Below are 18,123 nucleotides of genomic sequence, written 5' to 3'. Positions count from 1 at the left end.
ACATATACATGCTTTTGTAAGTAATAGTGTAATAAATATTTGAGAAAAAGTGAAAGCAACTTTTAACATACAACCTTTAAGAATAATAAAAAAATAATGCATGTTCGATAAAATGAAATAAGATAACAAAAGCTAAAGCTCATTGTTTATTTATATCATTTTGATTATAAAAAAAAATCAATAGCAGTAATTTTTTGATCATCAAGCGTTTCTGTATATCATTTGATTATAAAAAAAAATCAATAGCAGTAATTTTTTGATCGTCAAGCTATAATAGTTTCTGTAATAGTTATTGAATAATTTCAAATGTTTTATCCATCGCGACGAGTACTTGAAGCTTGTTACAATAAATGGGATTTTATGATCAATGATGTATGAAAATTGAAATAATACTGAGAGTGGAACGGGAGGAGGCAGAGGAGTCCTTAATTTTCGACATATGCAACAACATGCAGACGTGTGTTTACATATAAATACTTAAATATATATAAAAGTATGCGCAATAAGAATGTTGTTGAAGTTATATCTATATTCATCCGATACCACGTTGAAATCATTAACAATTTAGAGCAGAATATTAAACTTTTATGCATGGAAAAGTCATTCTGCGTTACCAATATTCAACTGGCACTAACGAGCATTGCGATCAAATTTCTTATTTTCATCAAGATTAAAGTTCGATTGCAATATATAGCTCTAAAATTTTTATTAAAATATTTGCATTTTTCTCATATATTTGTATTATTTATGAAAATTAATTATTTAATAAATATTATAAATTACAAAGAAAATATACGCTGAACACCTGCTACAAGCCATATATGTTGGAAACATGCATGTGCCTGTAGTATTTAAATTATTAATATGTTTCGCATTACGCTTTGAGGTTTTTGTTAATTTAGATACAGTATATTTGTATATTTAACATATGATCAACATTATGAGTACCGAGCAAAGTTTTATGCATTTCATTATGATGATTTAGAAGATACAATGTTATTTTTATTATTTAATAAAATCACATAATATAAATGTTATTGAGATGCAAAATATGATAAAATATAATGAGAAATTAATTTGAATATACGATGATTATTATTGAAGCGACGAAAAAAATTTTAACACGAAATTAATTTCACTTTTGTAATTAATCAATGATATCTTGCAAATTAATTGCGCGAGGTAAATAATTGTACTCCTGTTAGAAGTACGAGGGTTCTAGTTCTCGAACGAGATCAAGATCTGCTCGTTGAGATTTTTTTATTTGAAAATGATGACGATTATATCGATTGTGTATATCACGATCGAGTGGTAAAGTTGGTTAGTGCGTATGTGCGTCATGACGGAGGCATATCATTTTTCAAAGCACTTGTATTACACGTGTTTTCGTGTTGTATTACAGTTTTTTTTTCGTAACACAAGTGTGAAGTTACATGCAAAAAACATGTGCAGCATTCTTTCATGCATAGGACGCGAGCTAAATTTTCAAAACATCATAAATCCACAAAAAATGAACGTAGCAAAATGCAACGAAAATTGATCTCCTGCATCTTGCATTCTGCTAGTGTATAATGCATACGCTGTTATTATGAGATATATGATATACATCATTTAGGTGAGAATTAAAATGCTAATCTATAAAATAAAATATAAAGAAAACTCCACAGAAATATTTAATTAAAAACTGCCTCAATAGTTACATTAAAAATATATAAAATCTATTAAAAAATATGGTCGTGTTCGAAAATATGACGTATAGTTTTAAGTTTAAAACCATCGCTATTGGATATCATATATTTTAATACTTAATTAATTTTAAATAAATCAGAATTGGTAGCAAATAACTGATAGTAAATAATTAACGACATATGATATAACGACATATGATTCGGAATTTTTAATCGATGCATTTCTTCGATACGTTCAATATATTTTTATGACGCTAATATATTAATTCATGCAACCGTGATTTGCAAACAAGACAGAAGAAGAATAAAACGCTGACAAAATCAATGCGACAAAAAATGGAAGGAACCAGGTGCTTCAAAAAAATATCAGATTTGTATACGCACCGCATCTCCGTGCGATTAAATCAAACGGAAAGTTCTATGCTGCTATTATATCTCATTTATACGAATGAGCCTTTTCAATGAATAATTCAATTGATCTGCTTTTTCGAGGAGGATCTCATTACGAATGTACTGCGTTCTTTTTTTTTTCTTTCACGACGAGAGTAAAAGCTGGCGTATTACTGCTCGTAAGGGATCTCTTTCTACGATCCATTTTACATTTCGAAGCTGTCTGAAATGATATTTTGCAAGAGTTATTTTTATAACTCTTCTGTTTACGCATTACAGATGTGTACGTTGCATTGTTACATCGCTGGCCGAATCGATCGCAGTGCACTATCACAACTGCGCTTTCATTGTAATTGCGCTGTTACAATCTGTGAGCGTGAGTATAAATAAGAAATAAAGAGCGCTGGGAAGCTGAAGCAAGTGCGAACAATGCTATTGGATAGTATATCTACTCAGCGTGTCGCTTTCCTTCCTCTAAGAAATAAAAACAGAAACGGGCAGTAAGAGAGAGAAAAAACAATTTTATTGTCCCTTTAGAAAGAAAATTCCACTTGTATTAGTAAGTGGCAAATATAATAGCAGTGTAGACAGTAAAGTATCGCGTATATTAAAAAAGCTTAATAAAATTTTCGATCGCGAAGTCTAATGAAAGAAATTTAAGAGAGTTTACCCAGACCAGTTCATACAAGACAACTTTTAACAATAGTAAAAAATGAATTTTAAAATATGGTAATATTACTTTTGCAATAACCAAGAATTTATTTGAAGAAAGTAGCACAATCAATTTTTAAAATTTTTTCTTTCTGTAATGTCAAAATTCTTTATTTTGAATGAATTTTTTTGAATAAGAAGTATTCTCGTAGATTGAATTATTGAATGTTATAACATTAGGAAAGATTTATTAACAAATTATAATATCTTGCTCGTAATATTTTAATTTAATGTAAAAAATATGAAATAAATAAATCTATTAACTCACTAAAAGCGAACAATAACAAGGATATTAAATTAATACTCCGGTATAATTCGTTGAAATTTAAACTAATAAAACAAGTTTCTGTCTTACTTGATTTTCCTCAGCCGTAATAATATCAGTTAAATTAATTTTGTTACAAAACATAACATAAATAAAACTATTTGTTAAACCATTTATTTCTAAATTAAATATTCAAAATAATTAATAAGATTTAAAATACAAACTAGCATAATATAAATAGTAGCATAATATAAATAAAATCGATGTATGAATACTATAATAGAGTTAAAGAAAGTAACATAATGTCATATAAAATATATAAAAGCTAATAAATTATTAGTTATTATTACTGTTAAGACCATAAAAGTAAAAATACAATGTAATAATGAAAAGAGCCTATTATTTCAAATCTTCTATAATTAATTGTAAATATATAGATTCCTTTCCTTTGTTAAATATTCGAACATATAATAAATAATCTTATTGTTAATCAATGTAAAGAGATAATAATTATTACAAATAGCAATACTTGATAGAAAATCAAAGCAGATAAAATATTTAAAAATAAGTTAATCTTAGTTTTTAATGAATATATTATATAGGGTAACTCCGGTTATATGTCGCATCTATCAATATCTTAATTTATTAAATATTATTTACTATATTTATATTAAACGAACTATATCAGTAAAAACTTTGTAATGTCTGCTACTATGAAAAAAATATTAGAAAATATTTATTTTTTATATTAAAAAATAAACTTTTTGAAACTCTTGCATTTTTGCCGTATCCCATAGGGATGGGATATATGACTACTCATAGAGAGAGGAAGGATATGTACGGTTCATGAAAAATTTACAAATAATGCATATAAATAAAATGTATAATGATATGAACTTATAAAATGTGTATATAAAGTTTTATTAAGAAATAATGATAAATATGTATATGAAGTAATAAATAATAATTATAATACAATTTTCCTACATATATTACAAGTGTTATGATATGAGGTACATATTTCGTATAATGCATTTATTGCATTTAGTGCACTAAATTCAATCTGCGCACTTTGTATACTTTGGGTATAAACCGTTTACTAAAAATGCCGTATATCCCAAACAAGTATACAAGACAACAAACTAAACAAAGACTACAAAAGCAAAACATTTGTATTGTGCTACACAACATGCTTTACTATTCCATTACACGTATATATCAAACGAAATAATCACTAAGTCTTTTACACAGTAAATCATTTTATGTAGATATAATTTATGATGGCATTACTTATTACAGTGACAAATCGATTCTATTTTTTCTGACTTCTGCGACATAAATCCCAACGCGGCGTATTTGCCAGAGTTACCCTATTATAAACTGGAATTAATTTAACATTTTTGTTATCGCTCGTTCTAATTAATAAATAAAATATATTAGAATATTACTTTACCAAATTAAATCGATAGATACAAGCAAATGAAAATCAAATTAGCACGGCGCAATTCGCATGACATGGTTTTCGACATCCGCGAGAAAAGACTCAATGGACCTTGGAAAAAATGGAACGGATGATATTCGCACACGCTAACGTTTTAGTGTCCATCGAGCGACGTTATTCGTCATATCGGACACACGTTAGGGTCAGTCGTAAAATGTCGATCGCCGGGGATAACGATAACGTCGTTCGTTCTACTTTTTTTTTCTCTCTTTCTCTTTCTCTCTCCTCGGATTCTCGTCTCCGCCATCGTTACCACTCGTCCTCAGTTATGCCCTCGGTAACGACAGACACGCCGACGCCTAAGGGCCGTTCACATTTACGAGCACGAACGGAGACGGGAGATATCGGCGGAGAAAATGAGTCGGAAAAGTGCGACGGGAGCACCCCTGGCGATCGTCATTGCTTGACCCTTCTCGCAGTCTTTCACTCTCATCGCAGACACATATGTATGTACATACATACATATACGTACATTCGCGCGTACAGATCTACGTGGATGTGTACGAACGCCGATGGCGGTTAGCGACAGTCGCTTGCCATTTCGATCCTGTAGAGGCAGACGGAGCGAAACCCCGGTAAGTGCTCGATTGCATTCTCATTCTCTAGGGAATAGTTACACGGATTACATTCACTGTGGTCTGATAATTTCCGTTGAAAAGCGAACGAACCTGACGAGGACCTGGTTGTACTAGACGTTTCCGTGATTCTGTGCGACAACAACGTGAGATTTTGCAATGCACATTTAGCGTCAAGAAATAAAACTGTAAAAGTATACTACATGATAAATTAACAATTCTCGCAATTCTACGTATTATATACAGATTGAAGCTTCTTTGATTTATCGGGTGTCATTAGAGATAGTTCTGGGCAAACAACTCGACTTCCTCCCGACTTTTATAGAGCTCCGTTACATTGAAATTCGGTGCGAGACGCTCGACAGTCTCCGATGTAAAACGAAATCGATCACTATCTTCCTCAAACTCCTCGGTGACTCGCCTAATGCGACTCGAAGTTTTCCACTTCGCGATTGCTATATACGACACCAAGTTTCGAACGTTTCGAGGTCGGGATATATGAACATCTCTATATGGATCTTCTAACTGGCTGAACAAGATACAAGTTCATATATTTTATCTGGTTCAATTTTGAGTTTCAAAAACTGAGTTAAATTAAATTAGATAATTAAATTAAATTAGGTAATTTGTAATTTATTTTATTATTATCGAAAAACATTTTCATAAAAAAATTTAAAAATATTAGAAGAAAACATTCCTCAATTTCTTTTAGCATTTAATCGAACATTTTATAAGGGATACTTACCTTCCAAATTAAATACAGATTAAAATAAATTTATTTGGAATTAAATAGCCTCTGAAGATCGGAGGCTATTTAATTATTGGAAATAAATTTATTGAAACCTGCTGCATTAAAGATAGCTTCTATTTAAAAAAATATCCATAGAGAATATTAAAAGTTTTTAAAGAGTTCTTTAAATGTTTTATGTAATATAAAAAGTCCCTTAAATGTATAATATATAAAAGATACTAGTATATACAATGAAATAATATAAAAAGCAAATATTAGTTGCAGACACATTACGAGAGAAGAACTTTTCATAATTCGAACATGATTCATATTTTTCGTTTCTCCGGAGAAAAAAAATTGTTGCATATCGAGCTCGATGTTTCATGAAATACGTTAACACATGTTGCTGCGCGACAACCGATACACCTCTCACACTTCCGTCGCGTTCGTTTCTCATTCATTTTTTACCCCGATTCGCGACACCCCAAGGGTCGCAGCTGCACTCCATTTCGAAGAACAATCTCTGCATATTTGAAATCTATCCGTGACTTCGTACATTGTACGTACGTAGAATGCGCGAATATATGTGCGAGAGTATACGTGCGGCATAGGAAGACACGTATGCAGAAATTGGCCGGAACTCTGCCGGAGCCCAGCGTCAATATATTATAGAAATTTATAAATTTTCGAACACGCTCGCTCGAAAAGAGGTCGGGATGCGGTGGTGGCAGCGGTGGCGGCGTTGCTCCTTTAAAACGGCGCGCGAGGGCAGAGCGACGACTATTTCTGCCGTTTTGACTGGTGAAATTTTCAAGAGGCCATCATTGATTTTACCCCCCTCGCGCGTCGAGCGCCGCCCTTATTCCACCCTCCGCGCGTCGCGCACCCTTCTCAACCCGTACCTCGCATCGATCACCCGTACTGTCCACGCAAAATAACGATTAGCTCGAGAGCGCGACGTGTTCCAGAGACGTTCGTCCAGGTCGAGTAACTCACGTCTCTCTCATACACGACGAGTCAAAGATCATGAACACGCGACATTACGACGATGAAGTTTAACGCGAGCTTGAAGTTTAACCGAAAGCAGAAAAACTAGACAAAAGAATTAGTTGGATTCATATTTCAAAATCGATTTAACTTTCCATTATTTTTCGTAGCAAGTAAGACACTCATACAATATTACTTTCAATTTTATTTTCACTAAATATACACAATTGAGAACTGTTATTAAAATTCACAAGCAGTTAATTTCTGTTGAAAAATTAGATAATGATACAATTTTTAACCATTTAAGATTTTTTTACATTATGAATACAACATCAGAGTTTAAATATTTCTAATATATTATTTGTAATTAAAGGATAAATATAATTGATTATTAGCTTATAATATGAATCAGATCATTTATCGCATAATGTCTGTTTAATTTATCTGTTTAATTTTCTTTGGTAAAAAAAATTTGATGGTCTTTAAATCTTATTTAAATTGCGGATTGTTATCATATTATATCTATATGTAATACTTGGACGAAATTTAGAGCTACGTTTACTGCCCACCCGACGGAAGATTAGTCTATCCATAATTCAATGCACCCCGCTGTTGACTCGGGAAACGAATACGTATAAGCGAAACGCACTCACGTCATTGGAAAAGGAGAAACACAGGAACCGAAGGGCGAAGCAGCAGCCGCGCGTTAAATATTTAGAATTGTGAATTATGATACCGCGTGTATAGGCGTCGCATTATCGGTAAAGACATCGAGTCCCAGGTGCGTCCTATGTGTTTACGAGTCTCCGAACGGTCCAACTTCAGAAGCGGCAAAGCCCAGCGGGAACTTCGAAGGCTATGTTTTGCCGGATATATCGCGGGTCTGCACCAGGTGTACGGTGACTCCTAAGGCGTAGTATCCTTCGGATCTTGGTCAGGATACCTTTTTTTATTCAAGTAAGCTAAATTTTTCCTAAACACTGTATCGCTCGACGAAGACGCATGCGTCACGAGCATCATGTGCGTTATGTAAATCAAATTAAAGAAAAGGTTTTACTAACTTGTAGAGTTCTCTGTTATATTTTAATGAATTTTTTCATGATAATGTTTAATAATATCCATCTAAACATTCTTATGAAAGAATTTAGATTTTTGTTTAGAATAGAAACATAAATAATAGTAAAAATAAAAATAGGTTGTCATTTTTTGATAAGTGAAACGTTAATGAATTAGAGAGAGAGAGAGAGAGAGAGAGAGAGAGAGAGAGAGAGAGAGAGAGAGAGAGAGAGAGAGAGAAATTTGATAATGATTTTCAATGGCAATAAAAGATGTGAAGAAGCAAAATGAGAATTTTGATACTGAAAAATAACATCCTTGTACAAGAAAAAGGTAGACTATAGAAATTCGTTGACGCGTTGATCATAAATATAATTTTTATTTTGGCTTTCTTTATGTTGTTTACGCTAAAATAAAGAACGAAATTAATTCAATCGTTAAAACGAAGTTACGTTTTTTACACAAGCTATTTCGATAATCGAGCTACAGAATAACATCGAAGTTAAATCAAAAAATATTTTTTACGAGCCTTGCTTTCATGTGGAAAATATTCGATGTTATCGTGGTTTTTATTATTATAGTTACAGTTTCTCTTTTTTAGAATCTATGAAAAAAGAGATCGTGGAGATAGTTTTTTTAAAAAAGAAAATCAATATTTGACTGCGGAAGTAGTAATAGTTTTTGAGTGTAAGTAAAGGGAGGGAAACAGAATCGAAAGTATGTATATCTGACAGTATGGTAGATTAACATGCTCACATGGAAAATGGATGATACTTAATTGCGCGACTCCATATCATAGACGCGAGCCCTATATTAATGGCGACAGGCTACGAATACGTCTGACCACCGATGAGGTTGTTCGCTCTGCTTCTCGCTTTATACCTGTCAGATCGGCCCTGAGTAACGATCCGGCAGAATTTCAGTGCCTCGGTCTACGAAATGGCGTGACCGCGAATGGATCGCGTCGAGAGGAAAATATAGAAATGTAAATTGCTTCTTATCACCATAATGACGTGCCCAGTCACGGAATTATCCAGAATGCTGTATCAATCGTTCGCGAATATCGCCGTAACAGTGGCGGAACATTTAAAGACCGTGTCGGACTTACGACTTAATTAAGGTACGATAAGGTAGTATTTATGTGATAAAACGATAGAAGAAGTTGGGTAAAACTTAAGTATTGGAGGGGTAATCTGTTATACTATCAAAGTGTCCACGTACAATGAAGATAAGTTTATCTCAGCGGCGTGATGCAGGCTGGAGAGGACGTTGCTCTGTTCTCGGTTTATTTCACCTCTCTCCGAGAAGCGAGAAGGAGGTTCCGGGAGGACTACAGCAGTCAAGGGACGAGTGATTTATTCGAAGTCGCGTTTCGCAACAACCAACCTTAGATTAACCGAATTACTGGATTCCTGGGCCGGCATGGATCGCCGTGCCACGGCCCAACACAGTAGCGGTATTTGCTGTCGCAACTGGCGACGGAGCCGAGCTACAAGGTAGATTTGTCATTGTGCCCCCGGTGTTTAATTAGAGGGAGTATCGACCAGGCGGAGAGGGTCGGGACTTTGAGTTTCATGGGGTGAAGGCGGCCGAGAACTAAACGAACGAAGGCAGCGTCGGAGGGCACGTCTCCAGATAGGCCCCTCACCTGCAATTACCCAATCGCATCACGGTAATGGATTACCGATTGGAGAGGAGCAGAGAATCCGGTTCCCTGTTCAATTCGCTCGCCGACGTCGAGATATCGACGGAGGGTAGCGGTGATGTCGGGGTACAGGATGAGGGGGAGTGACCGCCGTCTTGCCGCTCGCCGCGCACCAGGGGCAATTTACCTCGCCAATCTATGCCACGTAATTGGGAATTTTATAATATTTTTGGAAGCGAGCCAGTCTCGGCCGAGCGGCAGCCGGGCAGGGGGTAGTGAGGAACGGGGTAGGACGGAAACGACGGAAAAGAAAGGTAGAGAAAGACGGTTGCGGAGGTGGGTTATACGGTTGGGATATCGTGGAGGGCCAGCAGCCTCTAGGGAAGATGGATATCCTCTTTTTGAGAGCCGCAACGCGCCGGATGAAAAATGCACACGGCTAAAATTCACCGCCGCAAAAAGGGTGCGAGCGATTTGGAAGCATACCAAATTGTAATCGTCGGAAATCGACGATTAATTTATCACGGAAATGCCCCCTACCCGTCCCTTAAAGCGCCGTCCCTCACCCTTCGGCGTTTTCAACTATTACCATTCCCATTTTTACGCGAGTTGGAACTATGGCTATCGCCGTGGAATGACTCCACCTCCTTGTTCCTTGAAACGAGAGGATTTGCGGTATAACCGCAGAGAGACGTACGCTATCAATCGGCGAATCGAAAACCTTTCACGAGTACTCTTCCCTTTGTAACCGCATATTGTGCAGTCATATTTCTCGTAAGCTCTCCGTTTCCACCGATATCACGTGTTAAATTTGGACATGGCGAAGTTTTAAGAATTTTTACGCATGGAAGAATATTATATATATATTAAATGTTGCATATCTCGTTGGATTACAGTCATTGTCGTGATAAGATAATAGTCTGTACATTCTAAAAAATATCAATCTAGATTTAACATGCGGTGTCTAATATAATTCTACTACGTTCTACTATTATTAATATCAACATGATATGGATTTAACACCATATTTTAAATCCACATCATGTTGATGTTAACATAGATAAATGTAGATACGTTTACGTAACTTCTTATCACCTTGGTTTATTGCGCGAGAGTAAAGTTTTACAGCAAACGTATCGACATACGAAAATCGGCGAAATGATTTAGCTCGATATTGTCGCAAAAGTGACTTCTGATCGCAACACTCTTGCGAAATATCTACTGACTCCGAGCGCGATAATAACGAATGGTTACCGTGCAGTCTGGCGCAGCTGCCAGTAGCACCATATCTATTTGGTACGACTAGCGACGGTGCGGTGCACGCTGCCGCACGTGAAACAAGCGCACCGCCGGTCGAGCCACTTTATATTCAAAGCGCAAGCGGACGTCTCTGAAAATGCAATCGCAAAATACAATACCGTGCATTACCTATACTCCGGTGCGCCCCAGAAAGAGATATCGTAAAAGATGATGTTATACATTATGCGGCGCGAGGCTCCCAACTCACACCCTGCCCGCATCCCCCGTCATGCAAGCGCGGGCGGGAGAGAAGGGCTCTCTAAATCCGTTCCACTCTTCTGCCTTCGTGCCGTTACGTTCGTAGTCGGCGGCTGCCGTCGTCGATACGTTAATAAAATTCGTAGGTTGAAAGGGGCGCGCGTGTATGGATATACGTACTCCTCCCCAGGATATTGGAGTATCCCCAAGGAAAATCCCCTATTCGACTTTCTTCCATCCACCAGCGGCTATCCCCCCGCCATCGGCTCACCGAATACGAGCGAAGATATGTGAAAAATCGCTCCCGAGGTCTCCGAGCTTTTATTATTTATCGGTCTGTACGATTGTTCGCGTGCGCGACGACGAGCGGCGCGAGGATTCAGCACCGTTTTCGTCCGAAGTAAGAATCACGCGAAGCAATATATCCTACCGGGCACGGAAAATTCGTCAAAGTCTCTCTCTCGTGTCAGATCATTCCACCTCGATACCTCCAAATTTCGCGGCCCTCTCACCATCCGCCGCCGTTCGATTATTAACAGAGCGTTGTAATGTTCATTACCGTAGGTGCAATTTATTGTAATGCGTATGTTGGACGCTCATTTATTATTTATTTGATGTATGAAATTTCATGCGTAATATGGAGTATAATTAGAACAGATATGAACATTATACATTATATGATTATAATGCAGTGTACTTTCGCAGACATAGGACTGAAACTCTTGTATACGTGTTTGCTACAGGTTATCATAATAATTTATTCATTGATAGAAGCGAAGGACGGTATGAGCGAATTCTGTTTCAGAGCCGCTCGCTGCGAAAAGCAGAGCGACTAGCTCCGTTTTATTCATGATCTGCCTTTGACTATTTGTTTGCCACGTTATCTGTTGCGCTACGAAATGGTCCGTTATAAGGACAGTCAGAACGTCTATTCATTACTCTCCATTTTCTCCCTCTCCCTTTCTCTCTCGCTCTCACTTTCTGCTGCGGATAAATATATCTTACAGAGAGAAGATGCATTCGGCTATAGTTTACCGATATAGGGATCTAAGTTTCACTACCTCGCGGAGTTCGTCGAAACATGGCTGATAAAGGCGGAACTTAAGTGATTAAGCTGCAGGAAAGGAGCGTTCTAGCAGTTTGGTGGTTTGCATTAACGGCCTTGACTTCGCGAAAGTGGAACGTATTTCTCTGGGAATTGCTGTCTGCGTCGCCCATTGAGTAAGAAATAAAGCTGCGGCTATGGCCGGGTATTCCCATGTCTCGCGTTCAATTACACGCTGCTCAGCCCATTAACATCTCCGCGCATTTAGTTTAATCATTTCCCGCGTTTCATTAGTGTTTTTCTCATCACCTCTTTTCTGCTGTTGTACAAATAAGGACGATGCCAACATTGCCAACTCGCGCATATAATCACTCAAGGGAGAGCGAAGCAAATTGTGATGAATACATTACGAACTTATATTTCATCTACCAGTTAGTTAGAAAGCAATATAATAATTTCTTGCATTTTGTTTCTAGGTAGGGTGTCTCAAATTTCTCATTCTAAGATTTCGTAACTTTTCCCTAATTTTCAAACAAAATTTCATAATTTTTCCTGATATTTTCAATAACATTTTGAAATTTTTTGTAATTTTGCTCTGATTTAAAAACCGTTAAATATTTTGTTGAGAGAACAATTTAACAATAATGTAAATTATAAATGTTATACATGTTAGTTGCATTTATTTGTTAAGTTGATAATATTCTAAAACTAAGTATGATACAGACATATTAAACTTCTTTAAAGCCAAGAATTTTAATTTTCCTGAAAATTTTAATTTCTTTGACTGTTTCTCTAATATTTCCCTAATATTCAGTTTTTTTATGGTAACAAAATCTAAATTATCACACATCTGTTTCAATAATAACGTGTTTTTCATAATAGAATTTTTGCTTTTTTTGATGTAAGATGTTGATATCTTATTATAATTCTACGTTTAATTCGAATGCTTTTTAACTTATGTGTATAGTCGAATTATAAGTTTAAAAATAAAGACATCGTGGAAAATGTTTCACGTAATTCGTTATCAAAATATGAAAATCACGCGGGTGGCATAGATAAGTTTGGGGCACAATGAAATAGAATGTAACTCATGTAACAAGACGGCAGCAGGTCAACGAGTGAAAGAGGATGACACCAGGGCACAGTAGGATAGAGCGCTCAGAGCAGGTGGTAAGAGGAGTTTCCCCCTGACCGTAAAGAGGAGGATAGTAGGAAGGGCTGCCGGCGAAGTGCAGTTAGAGGACGATCAGGATACGGAGAGGTCTGCGCGGCACCCGCGGCTACTCTTCTCTGTCTGGGCTTCATCCGGGAAGCTTTGCATGGAAATGCTGCTGAATAACCCACCGCTGCTAACTTTAGCACAATAGTCGTCACATTATGTTGCGTCAGAAAGCACCGACGGTACGGAGAGCCTGTTGGTTTCAGGAGTCGCTAGTATAACGGCCTCCTCTGTCTTCTTCTCTCTTTATCTGTTTTATCTTGTCCGTTCTTCTCTATATAATAATACATACATAATACATATATAATACATTCTTCTTCTTCTAGTACCTTTCCTTTTTCGCATTTCCGCTATCTATCCACTATCTGCGGTTTTGTACACGTTAGATGTGGATGCTAGTAAGAGCGATACGACAGGGCAACAGCGAGGGCAGAATAGTTATGTATTCGACCGGGTCAAATACATTGTCTCTCGGATCCATATATTATCATAATTTGTAGTATATGCATATAACTAATTGGGAATTGCAATTAGTGTTGAATTTAAGTTATATCGCACAGTAGATTATATCTATCTAGTATTTTATCATGAGCACGCGCTTCAGGCTAAGGCAAATTAAGTTCGACAGATAATTAATAACCCATCTGCCATAATTATTATACGTGCTAATATTTACGAAATTATCTGCAAATTATCTGCATAGTAGCGAACTCGAGCGAGTTCGCTCTGTATTATCTTTCGAAAAGGAAAGCAGGAAAAGGAGAGCAACAGTGGCAATATTATGCGACCAAACGTGCGCGCAGCTGACGACGGTTTCTCGATGCGAGAAGTACTTTTCGCAGTAAGACAAACGAATTAGCGGCAATTTTGCGGAGAACCCTTCGAGCGAACGTGTCACGTACAGTCGAGACGGGGAAATTGTCTAGGAATAACAGCGATTACTCACGGGGAACGTGCGATTTGATACAAGAGCCACTTTCTCGTTGCCCCTCATCCGATAGTTCGTCTTAACCGCCGCGGGCACATAGGGCTCGGTGAGTTAATTGCAGAGCTTTGTCTGAGTCGCGGTGATACATGCAAGGATGCCTTCCCTTACTGTTTCTCGGGGGAGGGGGGAGGATCGTCTCGAGAGTAACTGTCCGTACCTGCTGACGTATATTTAAATAGGTCAACTGTGCAGTTGTTTGTGCTTTATGCTTTATGTTGATCGGTAAAATTTTGATGGAAGATACGACTACATACAAGAAGATACATCATAAATATACGTCATTTACAGCACATTTACAGCAATATCGTGAATTGCATACGAGAGATTTTACATGAAATTATTATACTTGCCACATGCAATCTTTAATTATGACGCTCCGAGTGCAAGTCTGTGAGTATCACGTTTTTCTATGTAACTATATTTAAACCGGAAACAGTAATGTGCAGAAGGAAAGGAATGAGCTCGTGCGGTAAGAATAACAGTGATAAAACGCCGCTATCTTATACTGCCGCGTGCGTGAAGTGACGCAATGACTTTTCTTTGTAGCAGACTGGATACGACAAGGAACCTTAGCATCCTTGAACATGCAAAGTGATGCAAAAACATACTAAAAAATATGATACGAACCAGTGCCGCCCGTGTAACCTGTAAAGAACAGCAAGCAAAACGTGCCCATCCGCGGCTCTCTTGCGGTAGGGGGCGGAACCCATTCGTGACTTTCGTAAGTTAATCAGTACTCTTTTGCAAGAGTTATAGCTCTCGCTGCCGTATACTCCAGCGTAGGAGTCTGGATCTTAGCGGGGTTGCACAATGGGGCATAACTTTGCATAGGACACGTACAGTGAGCAACAACTAACAACTAAGACGTTTCGCGAAGTCGGCAGAGCCAACCCTCCGCCCCTCTCCTACACGAGAGTGGAGCAAGCGGTAAGATCGAGGAGACCTCTCTGAGCGTGCATATGTATCCATTATGCAAATTTCGTAACCATTATAATAAGCGAAGCCCTTGGCATACCTTAGAGGGTTGATGTCGAGAACTGCCAACATTACCGCAACATGGCGACGCGGTCCAAAAGGACAAATTCAATTAGGACTCGGACGATAAGTTTGGAATTTAGTTAACAAGCCGAATCATTCCGACTGTTACTGCCATTTTAAGTTGTCATTTTAGGAACAAATAAGATAAAGATAACCGTAAACATAGAAGGTAAATTATATGCGATCATATACGCAATTGTGCTTTCAATTTTCTTTCAATATAAGCAACTATTTATATGGTTATTTATTGATTATTGGGAGATACGCGAGTTGCCGCAAACTATGCGAAAAGTTCCTGAGATTTTGCGCGAGGAAATGTCGAGGTGAATCGCCGGTGACCACGACCTCCAGTCTGTACTACAGTATCCCAAACTCCAACACCTAAGCTCTCCGTGTCCAAGATTAATCACCCTCGGTCGGGTTTCTCCTCGGATCTCTACCCATTCATTCCTCCTTCCGCGACCGCTCGTCCACTTTCTGGAAGGGAATCTACCTTACGGGGGTTCTCATTACTTAAGGCACGGCATTAGCATATCGATTTCCTGCGGGAACAGTTTCAGGAATTCGCCTGGTCCCCGTGCTCTTTCGTATTACGGTATAATGAGAGACGTCATCCGCATAACTTTAAACCGTGCGATTTAATTCGAAGTAGCTGATTTCATTATTCTTCTATGCCAATTGATATTTACTTGTGAATAAGTATTCACTCGTGTAATTTGTTCCTGTAAAATATTTTATTATACAGGAAAAATAATTTTCAATTTCTTTTGAATTTTTCTATACTTATATGCGATCTAAAAATCTCAAAATTCTAATTTGTAATCTTACTTGTAATAATAATTATAAGTACGCATTGAGAAAAAATTTTGATTAAAGATGAACAAATTTAAAGATTGATCATATCAATTAGAATTTTTATTATCTCAATTAAAATTATAATAAATTCAATCAGAAAATTCTAATTTGTCCATTTTCAATTAGAATCCCAATTAGAACAATCAGACTCTTTCTAGTGTATGTTTGATAAGTTCAGTAGTATGCTTCTAAAACTTTTTTATATATGTTGTATAGGTATATAAAAGAATCATGTATTTCATATATTATATATTATATATTTACGTAACTAATTAACGAACATAATAGTATAAATTCCAACCGCGTGAGATTTTCGGATAAAAATTCCAACCGGACGACCGGTCTGTGAAACTATCGAATTTTCGTAGTCTTAGAACTTCTACAAATCCAGGCAGGGCAGTTTTACATTGGCGTGTTACGAGTTTGCGCTGCTAGCACCCGACTCGTGTAAAGCCCCGTGAAAGCCATTATCGCTTCTCTGGCCTTTCCTGGTGTTCATCGTTCTCTTTCTCTGCGGGTGTACCACTATTTCGGTCCAGCGGGTTAAAGAACTTGACGGTCGGAGAACAAGGGGACGAATCGAATCGTGAGGGCCGTTGGGTGAGGGACGAGCTATATAGCGACAAATACTCTGTTCTGACCGGCTTCCTATCCGCCTACTCCCAATAAAAAGAAACAAAAACCCATTGTTGGCCATTCTGTGGGTGGCGGGCTGGCTGGGTGATCCATCAGGGCTCGGACAGGAAAGGCTTCGGGGTAACAGTGGGTGGAACACATTGAAGCCTGCCTGCCCTGCCTGACTGGATGGGGGTGAGTAATTAACCAGACCTTCCCGCACCACATGCAGTCTGACTGTTTGCACTGGAACCTTATGTATCGTTGAATAACTGCTGAATCGTTACTATCAACCCGACATTGTATGCATTAGAAGTACGCTACAAAATACGTTATTCAACTTTCTTCAATGTGAATATTTTTTTTATATACTCGACGTCAATTAAACGTAACTTCAATGCGCGAGTATTTTTTGCATACTCGACGTCAATTAGACATAACTTTGTTTCCGCCAGAATTTCGCAGCATGAAATACAATTTTTTAACTAGGATATAATCTTGAACTGAAGTGTATCTAAATGTATCATAAATGAAAATTTTTTTTACATATCAGAATCAAAGTATCAAAACTCGACGGTCTCATTTTCTTTGCCAAATTATAATTTGAGTTACATACGACCACGTATCTCACGTATCTATGTCTCGATGTCCATATTATACGATTTTTGAAATGTTAATTGATGTAAATCATGGCGCACCATCACACACAAATAGATGGATACAACAGTTGATACGCAGAATCGACTGCAACAATGGTAAATGCGAATTCGATCCTTCATCACGGACACTAATGTCAAATTACTACCATGCAGCGTCGTTAATCATGGGTTGGAGGCGGTGCTCCGCTCAATGCTATGCCGTCGAGTTATCTGTATTGCACCGACCATTAAATTCAATTTACATATAAATTCGAATTATTCTATCGAAACGCTGGTTGCACAATCGTAATTGCAAGACATAATCGTAACGATCGCGCCGTCCTCGTGTTCGACACGGGTTAACAGAGCGTCCGGCAACTTTGCGGTTCGCCATTCAAATGACCGGTAAAAATTAATACTGTTACTCATAAACGATATTTGTGTTATCCCAGTGGCGCTCTTTGCCATTTTTGTGACCATCAATTTCTGACGAAATTTTAAGCGCCATCATGACGTCCACGTGATAAAAAATGATTTCGTCGATCGTATTCTGTACTTTCAAATCGATATTCACAGCATGATATTATCAGTTAAATAAAAGCTAGTTATTTATTGAAGAAAATCATTGAAGAATCATATCTTATAATCGTTACAATTTCGATATCAAATAAATGATTATT

At 37.3% G+C, this 18,123-nt stretch overlaps 1 protein-coding gene across 7 annotated transcripts in view; it reads right to left on the bottom strand.

Annotated features, from left to right (window-relative positions):
* The window catches only part of LOC108689105 (CUGBP Elav-like family member 4), a 672,688-nt gene that overhangs the window by 362,566 nt on the left and 291,999 nt on the right, over window positions 1–18,123 (bottom strand). The window lies entirely within an intron of this gene.

The sequence above is a fragment of the Atta colombica genome, unplaced genomic scaffold (assembly GCF_001594045.1).
Source record: "Atta colombica isolate Treedump-2 unplaced genomic scaffold, Acol1.0 scaffold257, whole genome shotgun sequence".
NCBI classification, from domain to species: domain Eukaryota; kingdom Metazoa; phylum Arthropoda; class Insecta; order Hymenoptera; family Formicidae; genus Atta; species Atta colombica.
The sequence above is the reverse complement of the archived record's forward strand: the minus strand, read 5'-3'. Positions and strand labels throughout refer to the sequence as shown.